Raw genomic sequence first — 20,757 nt, 5'->3', positions numbered from 1 at the left:
ATTTTTCTGCACGGCAGAGCCCGCAGAATTCGAAAAGCAGGCAATGTATTTAATAGGGAAATCGCATGCGTTTTTTCCCACGATTTCGCATTGAAAGTAATGTAAATTGACACAGGCAGTGACATGGTTAAAATCGCATATACCCTGCCTATGCGAAATCGCATGGGAAATCGCGGCATCCGCATGCGATTTCGTCAGCGGTGATATGCGGCGATTCCGCACCGCAATAGTGGAAACGAGCCCATACTGTTAACAGTACTTTTTCCAACTACGTTTTGGATCTCTTGCAGTTACAATACAGTGCTGAAAGGTTATTTTTTTATAGAGAAGATGACAAATGATCTGGGGGGAAAAAAAACAACAACAAAAAAAAAAAAAAAAAAAAAAAACACTTAGAAGACTGAGTGAATTAAATAAGTCATCAATATTACAAAAGCAGATTCTGAGAGTCTCTCCGGGCTCAAACCCACTCGCAGCTCTCTTCTAAGCACTAGTGATTTGAAAAACTCTTGCTAAGGTCTTTTTCACATTAGATAACGAGTGCACTGATTTCGCACATGAACTTTGACCTGCAGCGTGATGTCAAGAATTTTCAGCACAACGCTGATTACCGGCAGTAGTTCTATTTCACCCGATGGGAAACCCCCGGCGCTGGACGTTATGATTCTTATGAAGCTCCCAGATGTGTTACAACGCAACGCTCTGGAACGCTTTGTCTAATGTGAAAGTTAGCGTAAACGTCACATGTTACCTTTCTAAACGCAATCTTGGAGCGATCTGTCAGAACACAGGGATCAGCTCCTGGTGTGAAAGGAGTCCTAATGCAATGCTATGGCCCCATTCACTCTTGGGATAGCAAAATGCCACTGATTAACGCTAGCGTTCTGCGATTTTTTTTTCACTGGACATTTTTGATCCAAATACATTGCAATCGCTCCAAAAAAAAAAAAGAAAAAAAATGCTGCATGTATCGCGTTTGTGTTTCGTGCTAATTGCGAATCGCAGACGATCACAGTAGTGAGATCACTGCCATAGACTTAATGCACTAACGCTTTAAAGAGCTCTATCTGGCAATTCAGCGATTAGCGGTAAACGCTCACTAATTGCCCAAGTTTGAATGGGCCCTGAGAGTTGGAACCCACTAGAGCGTTTAGGGAGTGCTTTAAATTGCTATCGATTTCCCTTAAATGCTCTGCCAATGTAAATAAACGTAACAAATTTCACAGTAGCGATTGCAATTAGCAAAAGATTAGGCAAATTGTAATCGCAGGACTTGCAGCATTTTGGGAGCGTTTCCATTCTAATGTATGGAGCAGGGAAATGGCTCCCAAAATCACTTGCAAAGCACTACCACAAATCACTAGCGATTGCGCTTTGTATTGGGTTTCAGGCCCTAGGGCTGGTGCAAACCAACAGCGCTTCTGTGACTTTCTCCCAAAACGCAAACTCTGGTCCTGCAGTATTTCTGCGCTTTTCTGAGGCAATTCAGCCTCAATGTTAAGTATAGGAAAGTGGAAAAACATTCTGAAAAACACTAGATCACAGCCATTTTCCAAGCGGTTTTGTTACAGAAGCTGTTCAGTTACAGCTCTACTGTAACAAAAAAATAAAAAATGCTCATCAACACTCCACAAATCGCTCGGCATGCTTAGATAATCGCTAGGCACATGCTTAGAATCACCTAGAAAAATCACTTCAAGAAGCGCTGCGCGTTTGCAATTACGCTAACACTTTATGTGCATTGGTTCTTCAATCTTTATACAATCACATTGCACAAGTGGGATCACACACATAGCATTACATTAGCAAGAGCTTTTCACATCACAAAGCGCTCAGAAAAGGCTTAATAATGTATATTGCTAGTGGGTTCCACACTTCCGTGTTGGTTGACCTCTCCATGCCTGAAGCCCCCCTGGTTTGTGATTAACCTGAACTGAAAATGAAAAGTCAAAATAGGCATACACAAGTCATACTTACCTTCCATGTAGTCTACTCCTCAGTGTCTTTCTCCTGTCCCGCGTCCTGTTTGTTCACTGTGATCAAGGGAATTTTCCAGCCTCCATTTTGAAAATGGCCATTACCCATAACAGCTTTCTGGTCAGCACACAGTTAAACTGTAACATCACCCACTTGAGCCATAGGGAAACATGGACATTACCTGGTACATCAGTTTTCCTCTCAGCTATATCTGACAGCAACTGATATTTTACTGACAGCAACTGATATATTTTAGATCTGACAAAATATTGTCAGAACTGGAAGGGATCATTGTCAGAAGAAAATGGTGAGCTTCTGAGAGGAACTGATGGCAAGGTAACTATGTCATGTTCATTTGAAGTTACCTCATGTGTTTATTTTAAATATTTTTACTCAGTACAGGTTCTCTTTAAGACCACACTCTTAGAAGGATGATACATTTCGGGGTGAAGATCTGGGTGAGAGTGCAAAAAAAAAAAAAAAAAAAAATGCACATTTTTAGGAATAAATAATTCGTAATCAGAACAGCGGCTGGGAAAAGTCACTCGGTGGTGCTATTTTTATATGTAAACATCTATTGAAAAGCAGTTTATGGAATGCAGCAGCGTCAGTGTGTGGTTGCAGACACTTGTTATTGTCACATACAGGAAGCTGCCGACACTTGTTATTGTCACATACAGGAAGCTGCCGACACTTGTTATTGTCACATGCAGGAAGCTGCCGACAGAACTGGGTGCGGCTGGTAAATTAGTTTTTATTTCTCTTTAGTTACACGCTTGCCAGGTGAACACATCTGAAGTTCCGCACAGTGTATAGAAAGGGGGCCTTGTACTACACGACTGATTCTGTTCCATACAAAATCATTGTAATCCTGTAATATTGTGTGTTTATTACGTCTGTCAGTAAATTATTTCATTAGCTGAATGAACATGTGTCGCAGTCTTTTTTTGGTTGTTTGCGATGACGACAATGCAGCATATCCTGGGTGGGTGGCTGCTTACCCATGTTGCACTTTTCTACCATTGGAAAATTGGAAAGGATTTTTAAAGGACACCTGAAGTGAGAGAGATATGGAGGCTGCCATATTTATTTCCTTTTAAGCAATACCAGTTGCATGGCTGTCCTGGTGATCCTCTGCCTCTAATACTTTTAGCCATAGACCCTGAACAAGCATGCAGCAGATCAGGTGTTTCTGACAATATTGTCAGATCTGACTGGATTAGCTACATGCTTGTTTCTGGTGTTATTTAGACACTACTGCAGCCAAATAGATCAGCAGGGCAGCCAGGCAACTGGTATAGTTTAAGAGGAAATAAATATGGCTCTGGTCAAATCTGCCCATCATTGCTAGATGTATGGGCACCTTTAGGCCTCTTTTCCATGAACTGTTGAGCTGTGTGCTCAGCAAGCAGTTAGCAGTAGTGAGCAGTTGCCAGGCAGCAGCAATGAGCAGTTACCAGGCAGCAGTGAGCAGTTGTGAGAGTTTGAGAAGCATTTCACGGCCTAACAGTCGGTGGAAAAGAGGCCTTAGTAAACATGGCTGATCAGATGTTAATCATTGTGGCTTACATGCAAATTATATGCAGTGTGGAACTGAGCCAATTAGAATGAGCAGATGAGTAGTAGGGGGCGTAACAATAGACCCTGCAAGGGATGCATCTGCAGGGGGGCCCAGTGATTTCTAGTTTCTGCTAGTAGAGATTAATGAGATGCCACTCGTTCTGAGGTCACACAGGAATGTGCAAATATATGCACTTTAAAATGGACCAATCAAATCCTGCATTCTATTGGTCCATTTTCAGGGTGGGAACACACTAGGCAGTGCGGGAATGTTTTGCTGTGTATACATTTTGTGCGCTTCCATTTTTCTTACACATGCATTTTTCTTGCAATTTGGGTGCATTTTTAATGCGTTTGCTGTTCACATACAGTGGCTTGCAAAAGTATTCGGCCCCCTTGAAGTTTTCCACATATTGTCACATTTCTGCCACAAACATGCATCAATTTTATTGGAATTCCACGTGAAAGACCAACACAAAGTGGTGCACATGTGATAAGTGGATCAAAAATCATACATCATTCCAAACATTTTTTACAAATAAATAACTGCAAAGTGGGGTGTGCGTAATTATTCAGCCCCCTGAGTCAATACTTTGTAGAACCACCTTTTGCTGCAATTACAGCTGCCAGTCTTTTAGGGTACGTCTCTACCAGCTTTGCACTTCTACAGACTGAAATCCTTGCCCATTCTTCTTTGCAAAACAGCTCCAGCTCAGTCAGATTAGATGGACAGCGTTTGAGAACAGCAGTTTTCAGATCTTGCCACAGATTCTCGATTGGATTTAGATCTGGACTTTGACTGGGCCATTCTAACACATGGATATGTTTTCTTTTAAACCATTCCATTGTTGCCCTGGCTTTATGTTTAGGGTTGTTGTTCTGCTGGAAGGTGAACCTCCGCCCCAGTCTCAAGTCTTTTGCAGACTCCAAGAGGTTTTCTTCCAAGTTTGCCCTGTATTTGCCTCCATCAATCTTGATATGTGCATGACCAATTGCCGTCCTACGGACAACCAACCCCTTGATTTATCTCTCTCTCTCCCCCCCCACCCCTTATCAAACATAAACTCTACACTTATTATAAAAACTCTCGGACTGCATATTGACTTTGGAATTTTAAGGCCAATGCAGCCCATTTATTAACCTTAATAACATTTTAATATAAAACGATAACTTGCTTATTTATTGCAGGGCAAAGCGTCCAGAGCTACTTAAGCAAACACAATTAAACAAACATTCTCTTTTTGGGCATGCGGCTCAATCCGGCCCCCAGCCGCACCAACAGACTCGGGAACAGCGGCATGCCCCTTATCAACTGTTCTTCTTATCCATTATCTTGTTACGTGAGGAAGTCACCTAAATGAAATCCTCTAAGTCATCCTTCCTTCACCATTCTCCGGACACCTTGCCCCGCCACAGCAAACAAGGGGGAAACCTCACCCTTGCGCCGCCCGCACCGCTAGTGTTGGGCGAACATCTAGATGTTCGGGTTCGGGCCGAACAGGCCGAACATGGCCGCGATGTTCGGGTGTTCGACCCGAACTCCGAACATAATGGAAGTCAATGGGGACCCGAACTTTTGTGGTTTGTAAAGCCTCCTTACATGCTACATACCCCAAATTTACAGGGTATGTGCACCTTGGGAGTGGGTACAAGAGGAAAAAAAAATTTAGCAAAAAGAGCTTATAGTTTTTGAGAAAATCGATTTTAAAGTTTCAAAGGGAAAACTGTCTTTTAAATGCGGGAAATGTCTGTTTTCTTTGCACAGGTAACATGCTTTTTGTCGGCATGCAGTCATAAATGTAATACATATAAGAGGTTCCAGGAAAAGGGACCGGTAATGCTAACCCAGCAGCAGCACACGTGATGGAACAGGAGGAGGGTGGCGCAGGAGGAGAAGGCCACGCTTTGAGACACAACAACCCAGGCCTTGCATGAGGACAAGAAGCGTGCGGATAGCATGCTTTGTACCACCATGCAGTCATAAATGTAATAAAGATAAGTGGTTCAATAAACAGGGACCACGCGGCAACGCTAACCCAGCAGCAGCACACGTGATGGAACAGGAGGAGGCGCAGGAGGAGAAGGCCACGCTTTGTGAGACACAACAACCCAGGCCTTGCATGAGGACAAAAAGCGTGCGGATATAGCAGCAATGCTTTTTGCCGCCATGCAGTCATAAATGTAATACAGATGAGAGGTTCAATAAACAGGGACCGGAAACGCTAAACCATCCCAGATGTTCATCGGTCATGTTACTTGGTTGGGGTCCAGGAGTGTTGCGTAGTCGTTTCCAATCCAGGATTGATTCATTTTAATTTGAGTCAGACGGTCTGCATTTTCTGTGGAGAGGCGGATACGCCGATCTGTGATGATGCCTCCGGCAGCACTGAAACAGCGTTCCGACATAACGCTGGCTGCCGGGCAAGCCAGCACCTCTATTGCGTACATTGCCAGTTCGTGCCAGGTGTCTAGCTTCATGCCCGGTTTCAGGTCCAGCGGTGCCAGCCACAAATCCGTCTGTTCCTTTATTCCCCTCCAAATTTCCTCCCCTGTGTGCTGCTTATCCCCAAGGCAGATCAGCTTCAGCAACGCTTGCTGACGCATGCCAACAGCTGTGCTGCACTGCTTCCACGATCCTACTGCTGCTGGTGCTGGGTTAGCATTTCCGGATGAGGTACAGCTTTGAGATGCGTTGGAGGAGAAGGAGTCAGAGAGGTAGGTGCTGCTGTTGTTATCCAGCTGTTTGCGGCGTGGGCAACACCCGCGCCGTAGCAGGTGAGGAATCGCTGCCAGGCTCCACAAGGTTCACCCAGTGCGCGGTAAGGGAGATGTATCGACCCTGGCCGAACGCACTCGTCCAGGTGTCAGTGGTGAGGTGAACCTTGCAGGCAACGGCATTCTTCAAGCTTCGGGTTATTTAGCTGACCACGTGCTCATGCAACTCAGGCACTGCAGAGCGCGCAAAGTGGTAGCGGCTGGGAACCACGTAACGTGGGATGGCCACTGACATCATGCCCTTGAAGCTGTTTGTCTCCACCACTCGATATGGCAGCATTTCGCAGGCCAGAAGCTTGGCTATGCTGGCTGGCTGTTACTGCCACGGCCCGGGGGTCATTTGCTGGCAATTTCCTCTTGTGCTCAAACATCTCAGAGACAGACAACTCAACCGTAGCGCTGCACACCGAAGGGCTGTTGGTTGTTGTGTTTGATGAACACTGGGAGACCTCAAGAGCACTAGTCCGGAAAGTGACAGTGTCAGCATCGTCTGATGTTTGTGAATGTTGTGAACCACGCAATGGCTGGGCTACTGCTGCTGCTGAGGCGGGTCTGGTGGTGAGTCTGGTGAACCCAAGGGAGGCAGTGTTGCTGGTGGTACCCTGTCCTGCCGCGTTTGCCCACAGAGTGGGATGTTTGGATAGAATGTGGCGGCTCATGCTGGTGGTGGAGAGGTTGTTAATACTTTTCCCCCTGCTCAGGCGGGTCTTGCACACCTTGCAAATCGCCATGGTAACATCCTCAGTGCAGTCTTCAAAGAAAGCCCAGACTTTAACTGGCTGAGGACTCGGACCTCGTGCGTGATGTGCTGGTGCTGCTTAACCCACTGCTGGACGCTTGAGAGGTCATCCAAGTAATTATCTGGTCCTGTTCTTTTGGATCTGTGAGGGTTGTTGTCCTGGACAACATGGGCAGTATTGAGTGGGTTTTCTTGGGTGCTCCCCTGTGGCCTGTACGTGAACCGTCAGGGGAAACACCTCTTCCCTTGCCCCTCCCTCTTTCACCGGATTTCTTCCTCATTTCACTTATCCTTAAAGTACACGCTGACTGGCAGCAGTACAGTGGCAGTACAGAAATGCTATACAGTGGTGGGTGAGCGGTGTACCACTATTGTCAGCAGTGACACAGAGCACAATGCTATACAGTGGCGGGTGAGCGGTGTACTACTGTTCCCAGCAGACACAGAGTGGAAGTAAACACAATGCTATATAGTGTGGCTGAGCCGTGTACACAGAGTGGCATTAAACACAATGCTATATAGTCTGCTATATAGTCACCCCGAACAGGGTGATGTTCTGCAGAACCCGAACAGTGGCAAACACTGTTCGCCCAACACTACTGGGAGGGAACGCAGATTTTAGTACCTAAACACACGATACAACATGTTTTCCGGGGTCGGACTCTGAGGCACATACAGATGGTCCCGATCATCATCCTCATCATACAACTCTTCTCCTGAGTCTGACCCACCCACCACCTCTGCCACCCCAACATCCCCAGACACAGACCCCTCATCGTCCTCAACATTAACTTGGGATGCTGGCCTGAGCCAGACCTCCTCCTCCACATCAGGCCCCATCATCTCCTCAATGGCAGCCCTCATTAATCGCCCTGGCGACGGACTGATGGACACAACGTTCTCCTCCGGGGAGGGCTGCTGCTGACCACTGGCTGCTGGGGTGGATGTTATAGCTTGCGTGGGGCGTTGGCTGTTGCTGTTGTTGGGAGTGCTGCTCACAGCGGAGGTCTCTGGGGAACTCATGTTGAGCTCATATAGTGGTTGACGGTGAGTGGAGTATTACTGATCCCAGCAATATACACACTGACTGGCAGAGTACGCAATGCTATATAGTGTGGCTGAGCGGTGTACACAGAGTGGCAGTAAACACAATGCTATATAGTCTGGCTGAGCGAGCGGTGTACTACTGTTCCCAGCAGAATCAGAGTGGCAGTAAACAATGGTATATAGTCTGGCTGAGCGGTGTACACAGAGTGTCAGTAAACAATGGTATATAGTCTGGCTGAGCGAGCGGTGTACTACTGTTCCCAGCAGAATCAGAGTGGCAGTAAACAATGGTATATAGTCTGGCTGAGCGGTGTACACAGAGTGTCAGTAAACAATGGTATATAGTCTGGCTGAGCGGTGTACACACAATGCTATATAGTCTGCTATATAGTGTCAGTAAACAATGGTATATAGTCTGGCTGAGCGAGCGGTGTACTACTGTTCCCAGCAGAATCAGAGTGGCAGTAAACAATGGTATATAGTCTGGCTGAGCGAGCGGTGTACTACTGTTCCCAGCAGAATCAGAGTGGCAGTAAACAATGGTATATAGTCTGGCTGAGCGGTGTACACACAATGCTATATAGTCTGCTATATAGTGTCAGTAAACAATGGTATATAGTCTGGCTGAGCGAGCGGTGTACTACTGTTCCCAGCAGAATCAGAGTGGCAGTAAACAATGGTATATAGTCTGGCTGAGCGGTGTACACAGAGTGTCAGTAAACAATGGTATATAGTCTGGCTGAGCGGTGTACACACAATGCTATATAGTCTGCTATATAGTGTCAGTAAACAATGGTATATAGTCTGGCTGAGCGAGCGGTGTACTACTGTTCCCAGCAGAATCAGAGTGGCAGTAAACAATGGTATATAGTCTGGCTGAGCGGTGTACACAGAGTGTCAGTAAACAATGGTATATAGTCTGGCTGAGCGAGCGGTGTACTACTGTTCCCAGCAGAATCAGAGTGGCAGTAAACAATGGTATATAGTCTGGCTGAGCGGTGTACACAGAGTGTCAGTAAACAATGGTATATAGTCTGGCTGAGCGGTGTACACAGAGTGGCAGTAAACACAATGCTATATACTCTGGCTGAGCGAGCGGTGTACTACTGTTCCCAGCAGACACAGAACAGTAAACAGAATGCTATATAGTGTGGCTGAGCGAGCGGTGTACCACTATTCCCAGCAGACACAGAACAGTAAACAGAATGCTATATAGTGTGGCTGAGCGAGCGGTGTACCACTATTCCCAGCAGACACAGAACAGTAAACAGAATGCTATATAGTGTGGCTGAGCGAGCGGTGTACCACTATTCCCAGCAGACACAGAACAGTGAACAGAATGCTATATAGTGTGGCTGAGCGAGCGGTGTACCACTATTCCCAGCAGACACAGAACAGTGAACAGAATGCTATATAGTGTGGCTGAGCGAGCGGTGTACCACTATTCCCAGCAGACACAGAACAGTGAACAGAATGCTATATAGTGTGGATGAGCGAGCGGTGTACCACTATTCCCAGCAGACACAGAACAGTAAACAGAATGCTATATAGTGTGGCTGAGCGAGCGGTGTACCACTATTCCCAGCAGACACAGAACAGTGAACAGAATGCTATATAGTGTGGCTGAGCGAGCGGTGTACCACTATTCCCAGCAGACACAGAACAGTGAACAGAATGCTATATAGTGTGGCTGAGCGAGCGGTGTACCACTATTCCCAGCAGACACAGAACAGTAAACAGAATGCTATATAGTGTGGCTGAGCGAGCGGTGTACCACTATTCCCAGCAGACACAGAACAGTAAACAGAATGCTATATAGTGTGGCTGAGCGAGCGGTGTACCACTATTCCAAGCAGACACAGAACAGTGAACAGAATGCTATATAGTGTGGCTGAGCGAGCGGTGTACCACTATTCCCAGCAGACACAGAGTGGCAGTAAACAGAATGCTATATAGTGTGGCTGAGCGAGGTACACAGAGTGGCAGTAAACAGAATGCTATATAGTGTGGCTGAGCAAGCGGTGTACTACTATTCCCAGCAGACACAGAGTGGCAGTAAACAGAATGCTATATAGTGTGGCTGAGCGAGGTACACAGAGTGGCAGTAAACAGAATGCTATATAGTGTGGCTGAGCAAGCGGTGTACTACTGTTCCCAGCAGTGACACAATGACAGGGGGGACCCTGGCTAGCGTGGCTGGAGCGCGAACTACCCTGCCTGCCTACCCAAAGCTAAACCCACAGACAAATGGCGGAGATATGACGTGGTTCGGGTATTTATTTACCCGAACCACGTGACAGTTCGGCCAATCAGAGCGCGTTCGGGTCCGAACCACGTGACCCGTTCGGCCAATCACAGCGCTAGCCGAACGTTCGGGGAACGTTCGGCCATGCGCTCTTAGTTCGGCCATATGGCCGAACGGTTTGGCCGAGCACCGTCAGGTGTTCGGCCGAACTCGAACATCACCCGAACAGGGTGATGTTCTGCAGAACCCGAACAGTGGCGAACACTGTTCGCCCAACACTACGCACCGCTAGGGCTTTTTGAATTCCCTCCTCTAACGCTAGTGTCCACAAATCAATCCCGATGGGGTTGAGATGAACCCCGTCGGCTGCCAGCAACAACTCCGTATCCTCCTCTAGCTCTAGATGCCTAACCGCCACACCCCCGTGTTGTACTATGAAACGTGACACATCTCTGTTGAGCTTCCTCCGAGCTCGATTCACCTTCTCCACTGATCGTGCCAGTCTCCACTTGCTCCTACTCACCATCTCTGACCACACGATCACAGTGTCGGGTAAAGTAGAGCGCAGCTCCAAGAGATCACCTTTTATCTCCCTGGTTATTGCTCGCGTTGTCCTTGTGGCCAAATCATTGCCACCCGCGTGTATAACTAGGACATCTGGTGCTCCGTCCTGTGTCACCAGACTCCGTATTTTTTTCAGCACCTTATCCCACATCAAACCTGGGAAACCTATCCATCTCAGCCTCGCCGTTGTTCTTGGAATACCCAGCTGCCGACCGTCCGGTCTTACAGCAGCTCGCTGGACACCCCTTGACACATAGGAGTGCCCCATAATCCAGACCAGCCGAGGAGAGATGCCAATCACTGAAAGAAAAGAAAAGAAGAGAGGGAAAACCAACCACCAACTAACTACACAAACTAAAACGTGCTATAATACTTAAATCAAATGCGGCCTAACATACAGCAGAAACCGGGATGACTCCCACCTTCCTATTCGCTTTATGTGCTCGTCCGCGTGCCCCCACCTGGCTGCTTCCGTCGCTGCACCTATCCTGAACGAATGAGATGCGTATTCCTTTCCAGCTAACCCCAAGCTTGCTAAAGTTTTTCTAAAGACTGCAATAAACTGATACTTAGATAGGGAATAACCATCCTCGTGACACAGGAAGGAAAGACCAGTTTTGGTCCGGACCCTTAAAAACTCAGCAACCCTGGAGACTGGGCATGCTACAGACCCACTAATCTGAAATAAATGAATTGTCCTGCCTGCCCCTGCACGATCCGTCTTTGATCTGCGGAGGAAAACCTCCACAGATTCCGGAAGAAGCTTGACCTCCTCCCGCAGTAGACCTCCAGGGAAATGCCTTCCTTTACTCACCAATTCGCTAATCCTGAATGCCCCGAAAAACGCTAGTGAGAAAGCCGCCCCGAACAGCAATTCCTCATACCATGACTTGCACAGAGATCCCAATCTGTTCACCAGCGACTCAAGCAGCTGGAACGTAACTGGACGCCTGGAATCCTTCGGTATCTGTTGCTGCGTCCTGAAACCCCTTAGTGCCATACGCACCCTAAAATCCTTGGTCACGTCCAGTAGACCCTGTAACTTAAAGGCAAATGAAAGTGCTGACAAGTTTTTTGATAATGCCGATGCAGATATTCCCTCCGCTCCTTTCATAGCCATGAACTGCAACAGCAGATAAACTTGATCTTGTTCCGTCTCACCTCTTCCAAACTGGTGCTGTAGTTCGCTCCATTGTCTCCACACTGTCGTGTATGCCGACCAGGTGGCCTCTGACAATGAGTTCGATATCCACTCTCCTACGGGCCCAGGGGTACCTCCCACAAGGCCGAGGGACAAGACTCCCCTTGTCGATCCGCTCCTGGCGCGACGTCCCGGAATCTCTGCCATTGGAACCGAGAAAGAGCGTCAGCCACATCATTCTCCACCCCCGGCAAGTGAACGGCGAAAATGAACAGGTTATATCTCAAACAACTGAGAACCAACTGTCTCAAAACCTTCACGACCGGAGGTGATGATGCTGACAAGCTGTTGACCGCTGTCACCACTCCTAGGTTATCGCAATTAAAGCGAATCCTCTTGTTCCGAAGCAACGTACCCCACAATTCTACCGCTACCAAAATGGGAAACAATTCCAGGAGCAGTAGGTTTCTTGTAAAACCTAACTGCTCCCAACTCACTGGCCAGGCTTCCGCACACCACTTACCTGCAAAGAAGGCCCCGAACCCACACGATCCTGCAGCATCCGTGAACAACTCCAAATCATGATTGCCTGTACTCTCATCCATCCAAAGGGACCGCCCATTGAATTCTTCCAAAAAGGACAGCCACATGAGCAGATCTTGCTTATGTGCCGTTACCAGGCGAACCCTGTGGTGAGGAAGCTGTACGCCCGCAGTAGCCCTTGCCAATCGCCTGCAGAAAATCCGCCCCATGGGCATGATCCTGCAAGCGAAATTTAACTTCCCTAACAGGGACTGTAACTCATGCAGGGTCACCTTCTTACAGCTAAGGACTCTTTTTATGGTACCCTGCAAATCAATCACTTTTTCCTCGGGCAACCTGCATTCCATAGCAATGGAGTCTATCGTAATCCCCAGAAATTTTATGCTTGTCTGAGGGCCCTCCGTTTTCTCTTCTGCTAATGGAACGCCCAATCTGTCACATACCCACCTCATTGTGTTCAGTAGATGTGCGCAATCACTTGACGAGGCCGGGCCCACGAATAAAAAATCATCCAGATAGTGAATAGCCGTCCTGAGCCCCGACTCGTCCTTCACCACCCATTCTACAAAGGAGCTAAACCGCTCAAAATAAGAACATGAAATCGAACAACCCATTGGTAAACAACGATCGACATAATAACCCCCTTCCCAAAAACAACCAAGCAACCTGAAACTTGTGGGGTGAACCGGTAATAAACGGAAGGCCGCCTCCACATCCGTCTTAGCTAACAAGGCGCCCTGTCCTGCACGTTTTACCAGTCTAACCGCCGCATCAAAAGACGTGTAAATTACTGAGGAGGATTCCGGGTCAATCCCATCATTAACTGAAGCACCTTTTGGATATGACAGATGGTGTATTAACCTAAACGAATTTGGCTCCTTCTTAGGAACTAGCCCTAAAGGTGACACAATCAAATCTTCTACAGGGGGTTGCTGAAAGGGGCCAGACATTCTACCTAAACTCACCTCCTTCTCCAACTTCCTCGATACCACTTCCGGATGTGCGGTAACTGATTTTAGATTACGAAATGGGGGTTGCGAACTCGGAACCCCAAAGCTAGGGATTATGAAACCCTCCGCAAACCCTCTTCTCAAAAATTCAGCTACCTCCGTATCGGGAAATCTATTTAGGTACGGTTCCATCCTTGCTACCTTCACCGGACTCTTCCCTTTTTCCAGAGGAATCCGCGTACTGACCCTTTCCTTTTCTGAAGCATTTCGTAACCATGTGACTTCCACCGCAGGCTGAGCATTCGTGCTTAAACCGACATGCGCTCCCAAATTTGCATGCCCCTTCATTGAACTTCCAGCAGACCCCGGGCTTTCTATTGGCCAGCTGACCCGCTGATCCAGGGCTGCTGGCCGTCCCCTGAAAGGGCTGATTTGCCTTTGTGCCTGGAATCAGGGCCGGGCCGAGGCATAGGCTGGAGAGGCTCCAGCCTCAGGGCGCAGTGTAGGAGGGGGTGCAGAATTCATTCAGCTGTCATTCCTAATTGTGTTTGAAGCAGAGAGAAATAAGAAAAGGGGATACATAGCAGTGACTGCAAGCCAGATAACTAGATATTAAGGTGTTGGGGAGGTTATGGGCCCTGTGGCGCCTCTTAGTCTAATAGCAATCAGTGTGTGACAGTTGGGGTGGCAAGGATGGAGGGGCGCACTTTGGTGTCTCAGCCTTGGGTGCTGGAGGACCTTGTCCCGGCTCTGCCTGGAATCATCAGACTCATCCACAAATCGATGTTCTTATGATTCCATTTAATACCTGGATGAAAAGCCTTTTCCTGTCTGAATTGTTCGTCATACCTCAGCCAGGCGTTTCCACCATACATCCTATGGGCCTCCCCAATCATATCGAAATAGCAAAAAAGTGCCGAACAGCACTCTGGTTGCTTCTCCCCCAGCACACTCGCATATATCGCAAATGCCTGGTACCAATTTTGGAACGTCCTTGGTATCAAGCGATACCTCCTACGCTCTTCGTCCTCTTTTTTGGTCTCATCAATTCTACCCCTATCTAAATTGAACTTACCCAAAGGGAGCAATGAAAAAATCTCAATGTACTCCCCTTTCCAAATTTTTTCACGCACCTCCTGTTTCAAATGCTTTCCCATCGGCCCCCTCATACATAAATAAACATCACCTTGTGCCTTATCTGATAAGCGGATCATCTCTGTATCCTTGTCTCCCGTCGTCTCAAGTGTCTGAGTCGACCCGGTAGCTGTCTGCACACTAGCCTGCATCACCTGAGGCGGCGTTGCAACTACCGCCCTTTGCTCCGCAGGTCCTGACCACGCTGCTACAGGTGTGGACCTCGTAGCCGTCTGACCTTGTAATGTATCTCGAATACTCAGCAATAACGACGTCATCATTGACAACGCCGCACCTGACACATCGCCTAAATTTGCCATATTGCCCCCTACTGCCGGGCTAGACCCCTCACATCCACTACCCGCATTGCTATTCACACCAGCATGTAAGGAATTATTGGATCTGTACATTGACTCACCTCGCTGTGCCGGCTGCTCATCATGGTCCTCCGGGACCCTCGGACTCTCCATCCTCGGTCCATCGTCCTCCCCGGACCCCTCAGATGCGGCATCGCCCAGGCGGGCCGATCCGCTGACATTCCTGTGCTGATTGGCACCTCGTCCTCGACCCCTCTCTGTGCCGCCGTTGTCCCCTCTCCTATGCACTTCCGACTCGTGCCCCCTGGAGGTCTCGCCCCTTCCCGTCCTGCGGGGTGGGGTCGGTGAACGGTGCCTGCTTCTGGTGGCCACCCTGCCCCCTTGGTCATGTGGCTGGCCGCTGGACCCCTTCCGATGTGACCGCAGGGCTGACTCTGGCGTGGCGGTCTTCCCCGCCTGCTTCCCCTTGCCCGCACCTCTGCTCGCCGCCTGCTGAGCCTTCTTCTGGTCCGCGGCTGACTGTACTGCGGCCTGCTGTGCCCTGGTGCTGCCGCCTCCCTTCTTCCGCGTCCCACCTTTTTGCGGACGCCGAGCGGGGGGTGCTGGCGTGTGCTGTGCCTCTTGTGCTCCCTGCGGCTGCTCCTCGGTAGGCCCAGCGTCTCCCTGGCCCGTCATCCCATCCTCTCCGGTACTGGGGCCCGGTCGTTCCTCCTCCCCATGCGACTCCGGCTGCTCTGCCGCGCTCCCGCCTGCCGCTTTGCCTCTCTTCTTGGGGGGAGCCGGCGGTCCCTGAGTCGGACTTCCGCTCCGCCTAGTCCCCCTGGGCGATGGGCTGGGGCTCAGCCGCTCCGGCGGCCGCGATATCCGCGCACTAGTGCGCCCTCCAGGTTCTCCATCCGCCCCACCCGCCATCCTGGACATCTGTTCTGCGACCCATGAGGGGCCGCGTGCAGCAGCCTCCGTCCGGACCATCCGCAGCAAGCTCTCTACGTCCTCCATTGCGGGTAAGGCAGGAGCAGCCACCTTCAATCTTTCTCCTGTGTCTCCCTCTGGCCTCTGACTCCTCCCTTCCTTCCAGTGCCTTCTCTCTCTCCCAGCTCTGGCCTGCCCCACCTCTTCCTACTACTTCCTGCCTTCCTCCAACAACTTAACCCTCTCCCTGCCGGACTATGTCCAGCACTATCATGTTGGCCTTTCCTTACGCTCCCTTCCTTCGCTTCTTCCAGGCCTTGCTTCCCATCAACTCTGACCAGCTTCCCTGTCCCTGCTGAAGAGATGCACTCCCCAAGCATGATGCTGCCACCACCATATTTGACAGTGGGGATGGTGTGTTCTGAGTGATGTGCAGTGTTAGTTTTCTGCCACACATAGCGTTTTGTATTTTGGATAAAAAGTTCCATTTTGGTCTCATCTGACCAGAGCACCTTCTTCCACATGTTTGCTGTGTCCCCCACATGGCTTGTGGCAAACTGCAAACGGGACTTCTTATGCTTTCTGTTAACAATGCCTTTCTTCTTGCCACTCTTCCATAAAGGCCAACTTTGTACAGTGCATGACTAATAGTTGTCCTATGGACAGAGTCTCCCACCTGAGCTGTAGATCTCTGCAGCTCGTCCAGAGTCTGAGCAGTGCTTTTCAGCGCTGCTAGATTTGGGCGCAGCCGGCGCCTCCATAGACTTCAATAGGAATCATTCCTATTGAAGCGCTCAGTGAGTAACGTCTGCTCCGTCAGAAGACGGAGCCGAAGTTGTTTAAAAGCATAATAATTCCCCCACTATCCATGTCGGCCTGGAGGGGGAATAGTAATTAAATCGGCCCGGACTTGTGCAGAAGCAGGATCAGCTATATACAGCTGTATCCTGCGCCCAAGTCTACCGGCGCCGATTTCAAATGTACTCTCCAGAGTCACCATGGGCCTCTTGACTGCATTTCTGATCAGCGCTCTCCTTGTTCGGCCTGTGAGTTTAGGTGGATGGCCTTGTCTTGGTAGGTTTACAGTTGTGCCATACTCCTTCCATTTATGAATGATCGCTTGAACAGTGCTCCGTGGGATGTTCAAGGCTTTGGAAATCTTTTTGTAGCCTAAGGCCCGGTTCACATTAGCGGTTGTTTGCCAAACGGACCGGATGACGTGACCGGATCCGGACCGGATCCGGATCGGAACCGTACGGTTCTGATCCGGATCCGATCCGGATCCGGTCAGGTTGCATCAGGTGGTAATCAGGATGCGATCCGGATCCGTTTGGCAAAGTTAACGTAAAAAAAAAAAAAAAAAATGTTGGGGTCTGGGAGGTCAGCAGAAGGGGGACCTGTGGAATCAGGCCCTCTGCTGTTTAGCACTCACCTCCACCTCCGACATGCTGCCAACATCCTGCCAACACCTCCAGCTCGTGCTGCTCCACTCCAAAATGCTTGCCCATGTGTCCCCAGCCAATATCGCCGATTTCTCAGCCAGTGTGTTGTGCGGCCTCCGGTTCCCATTTGTTTGTATTGGCCGGATGGTGCAGTCCGGCTCCGCCCCGGATACGGCTGCCGGAGGGGCCGGATGAAAAAATAGCGCATGTTGGAACGGAGGCCGGAGTCCGGATCCGGCCCGGATCCGGTCCGGCTCCGGTTCTGCAGAACGGACCCATGTGAACGGACGCATAGGCTTTAATTGCTATGCCGTGCGTCCGTTCCGTCCGTTCTGCAGGCGGTGCGGCTCCGGCACGGCGATTCCGGAGGGCCACCGCAAGTGTGAACCGGGCCTAAGGCTGCTTTAAATTTCTCAATAACTTGATCCCTTGATCTGGTGTGTTCTTTGGACTTCACAGTGTTGTTGGTTCCAATATTCTCTTTGACAACCTCTGAGGCCGTCACAGAGCAGCTGTATTTGTACTGACATTAGATTACAGACAAGTGCACTCTATTTAGTCATTAGCACTCATCAGGCAATGTCTATGGGCAACTGACTGTACTCAGATCAAAGGGGGCCGAATAATTATGCACATACTACTTTGCAGTTATTTGTAAAAAATGTTTGGAATGATGTATGATTTTCGTTCCACTTCTCACGTGTACACCACTTTGTATTGGTCTTTCATGTGGAATTCCAATCAAATTGATTCATGTTTGTGGCAGTAATGTGACAAAATGTGGAAAACTTCAAGGGGGCCGAATACTTTTGCAAGCCACTGTATATAAATCGCATCTGTGTTTTGCATGCGTTTTATACAAATCACTAGAAAGTCAACACGAAGCGGAAATACATCAAACTGAGGGGGAACAAAACAAAAACACACAAAAACGCAATACCTCTGCGTCACCATTGACTTTCACTGTGATCGTTTTAGAAAAATACACAAGACCAACATTTTTAAAAACGCACATTGCAAAACGCAAACAAACGTTTTTTTCATGCAGCCCATTGACTCACATTATGTGCGTTTTCCACAACGCTAGCGTGTCTGCCTAGTGTGTTTCTACACTCCAAGCTGCACAAATGTGTATACAGAATAGTACTATTCCATTAGCTGGGCACAACCACCAGGTGGCGATAATTACTATTCCCCTCCAGGCCACCATGGATAGTAGGGAAAGATGTAACTCTAATTGCGCCCGGCTAACGGAAAAGAACCTACAGCATGATCCTGTATGAAATCAGAATAATTTGCATCTTATTAACCACCCCTAGCAATTTGGGTGTCTACTTTAGGTAGAGTGACCAGACGTCCCGGATTGCCCGGGACACGTCCCGGATTCGGGGTCCGCTGTCCCAGGCTTAATGAGGTCCCGGGAAACGTCCCGCTTTCAGCAGCGGGACGTCCCGGCCTCGGGACTCTGGCCACTCTCTCCTCAATGAACTGGCAGCGGCGTCTATAGACGCCGTGCCAGTTCATTGCCCGCAGCCCCGCTCCAGCCTCCTCTTCCGGTGTCTGTTTCCGACACCGGCAGGCGAGCAGGGCTACGGCAAGATGGCTGCCGGAGCCCTGTACTGGAGACCTATTTGTGTCACTAGTACAGGGCTTCGGGCGCCATCTTGCCGTAGCCCTGTCAGCGCGGGAGAGAAGAGCAGGAGGAGGAAGACGGTCCCGGGACGGAGCAGCGCGCCAGAGGCCGGACACTTCTGCCAGGTGAGTAAATGCTTTCTTTTCCAGGTGAAATGTTTGGCCGCAGTGCGTTTCTTTTCTGGTGAAATGTTTGCCCGCAGTGCGTTTATTTTGTACTGACATGTTGCCCGCATTGCGTTTATTTTGTACTGACATGTTTGCCCGCATTGCATTTATTTTATACTGACATGTTGCCTATTGCGTTTATTTTCTGGTGTCCGGGGTAACTGTTACTGCATTTATTATTTAATGGTCATAGATGGCTATGTTTGCTGCTTTGTGGTTACGGTATACTATTAGCATCACACAGTTTCTGCACACCCATGATACAAAGTCTCGTTTGTCCACATCATGGCGTAAACACTGCTTTCTTATGCCTCGCTGTTACATCATTACGTTAGCTCCGCCCATACAATGTCATGGCCACGCCCATTTTTCGGCGCGCCCCTCCCCCAGTCTTCGCCGCTGCGTGCTCCTCACTCCTTCCCACTTTTCGCCGCGGCGCGCTGCGCGCGCCGCCCCCCCCCGTCCCAGGTTGGACCCACAAAAATATGGTCACTCTACTTTAGGGGACCCAGCAGGGAACAGTTCTCCAATCACACCACCCTCTATTTGTGTTGTGATTGGCCAAATAGTGTGGGCGTGGTTTACTAAAACCTATTGGAAACCTGGCAGTTGGAGAGGGGGCCATCACCCAATCACATTAGCTGAATTTCCCCATTAGGTTTCCTGTTGGGCCTCCTAAGGCCTCTTTTCGACAAACTGTTTACAGGCAGTGAAATGCCTCTCAAACTCTCACAACTGCTCGCTGCTGCCTGGTAACTGCTCGCTGCTGCCTGGCGACTGCTCGCTGAGCGCACAGCTCAACAGTTCGTGGAAAAGAGGCCTAAAGTAGACTAGTGCCCCAATTTATTTGGCCCAGATCCAAAGCTCCCAGTTTATTGGCGCACACCGATTTGCCGCAGACAGGTTGAAGGTTGGGTAAAAAAATGAGTCTTTGTAGTTGCGGTTGCATTGATCCTGGTTGCTAATAGTACAGAGTACCTTTAATAGTTCTGTGCTGTGGTACACGGCATGCTGGGAATAAGTGATACAGACACGAAGGAGAACTGCGCTGATTGTACAATCCAACTTTCCGACAGGAGTAAAACCAACAGGTAAGAATACAAAACTCCTCTTACTATACAGGCCTCCTGTTCCGTGGCGTCTGAGTCTCTGTACATGACATTTCTACACACAAATCAGCAGGCCTGACATCCAAACCTTCCCACAGCTCAAAACAAGAGGCACAAGACTAACGGTTTGCGGGGCGATCCCCCTACTCACCATAAGATGATAATCTCCAGACTTGGAAGAATTAGAATATAAAGTTCAGCGACTTCAATAACTGGTTACGCGATGCGTCTGTCACATTGGCGAGCTCGCAGCTGAGGCCGGTGTCATGTAACTGAACACGCTCACATTATAATTATAGATGTCAGCTAATAATGAGTCCAGCAACTAAAAATTCCCAGCAGTGATCAGCAGAACTGCAGAGTACATCTCAGTCTGATGAGGATATGAACTGCACAGAGTACATCTCAGTCTGATGAGGATATGAACTGCAGAGTACATCTCAGTCTGATGAGGATATGAACTGCACAGAATACATCTCAGTCTGATGAGGATATGAACTGC

The 20,757-nt window shown here is 49.0% G+C and overlaps 1 protein-coding gene across 2 annotated transcripts in view; it reads right to left on the bottom strand.

The window, feature by feature from the left end:
- GOLGA7B (golgin A7 family member B) overlaps positions 1-20,483 on the bottom strand; it is a 388,598-nt gene extending 368,115 nt beyond the window's left edge. The window contains exon 1 of one of the 2 annotated variants that reach the window (XM_068258001.1): positions 20,407-20,483. The gene's annotated coding sequence lies outside the window, so the exon portion shown is untranslated. The remainder of the gene's footprint in view (positions 1-20,406) is intronic. The other variant, XM_068258002.1, reaches the window with a different exon arrangement.
- Between the last annotated feature and the right edge of the window lie 274 nt (positions 20,484-20,757).

The sequence above is a fragment of the Hyperolius riggenbachi genome, chromosome 10 (assembly GCF_040937935.1).
Source record: "Hyperolius riggenbachi isolate aHypRig1 chromosome 10, aHypRig1.pri, whole genome shotgun sequence".
NCBI lineage: Eukaryota > Metazoa > Chordata > Amphibia > Anura > Hyperoliidae > Hyperolius > Hyperolius riggenbachi.
This window is presented reverse-complemented; position numbering and strand designations above follow the sequence as displayed.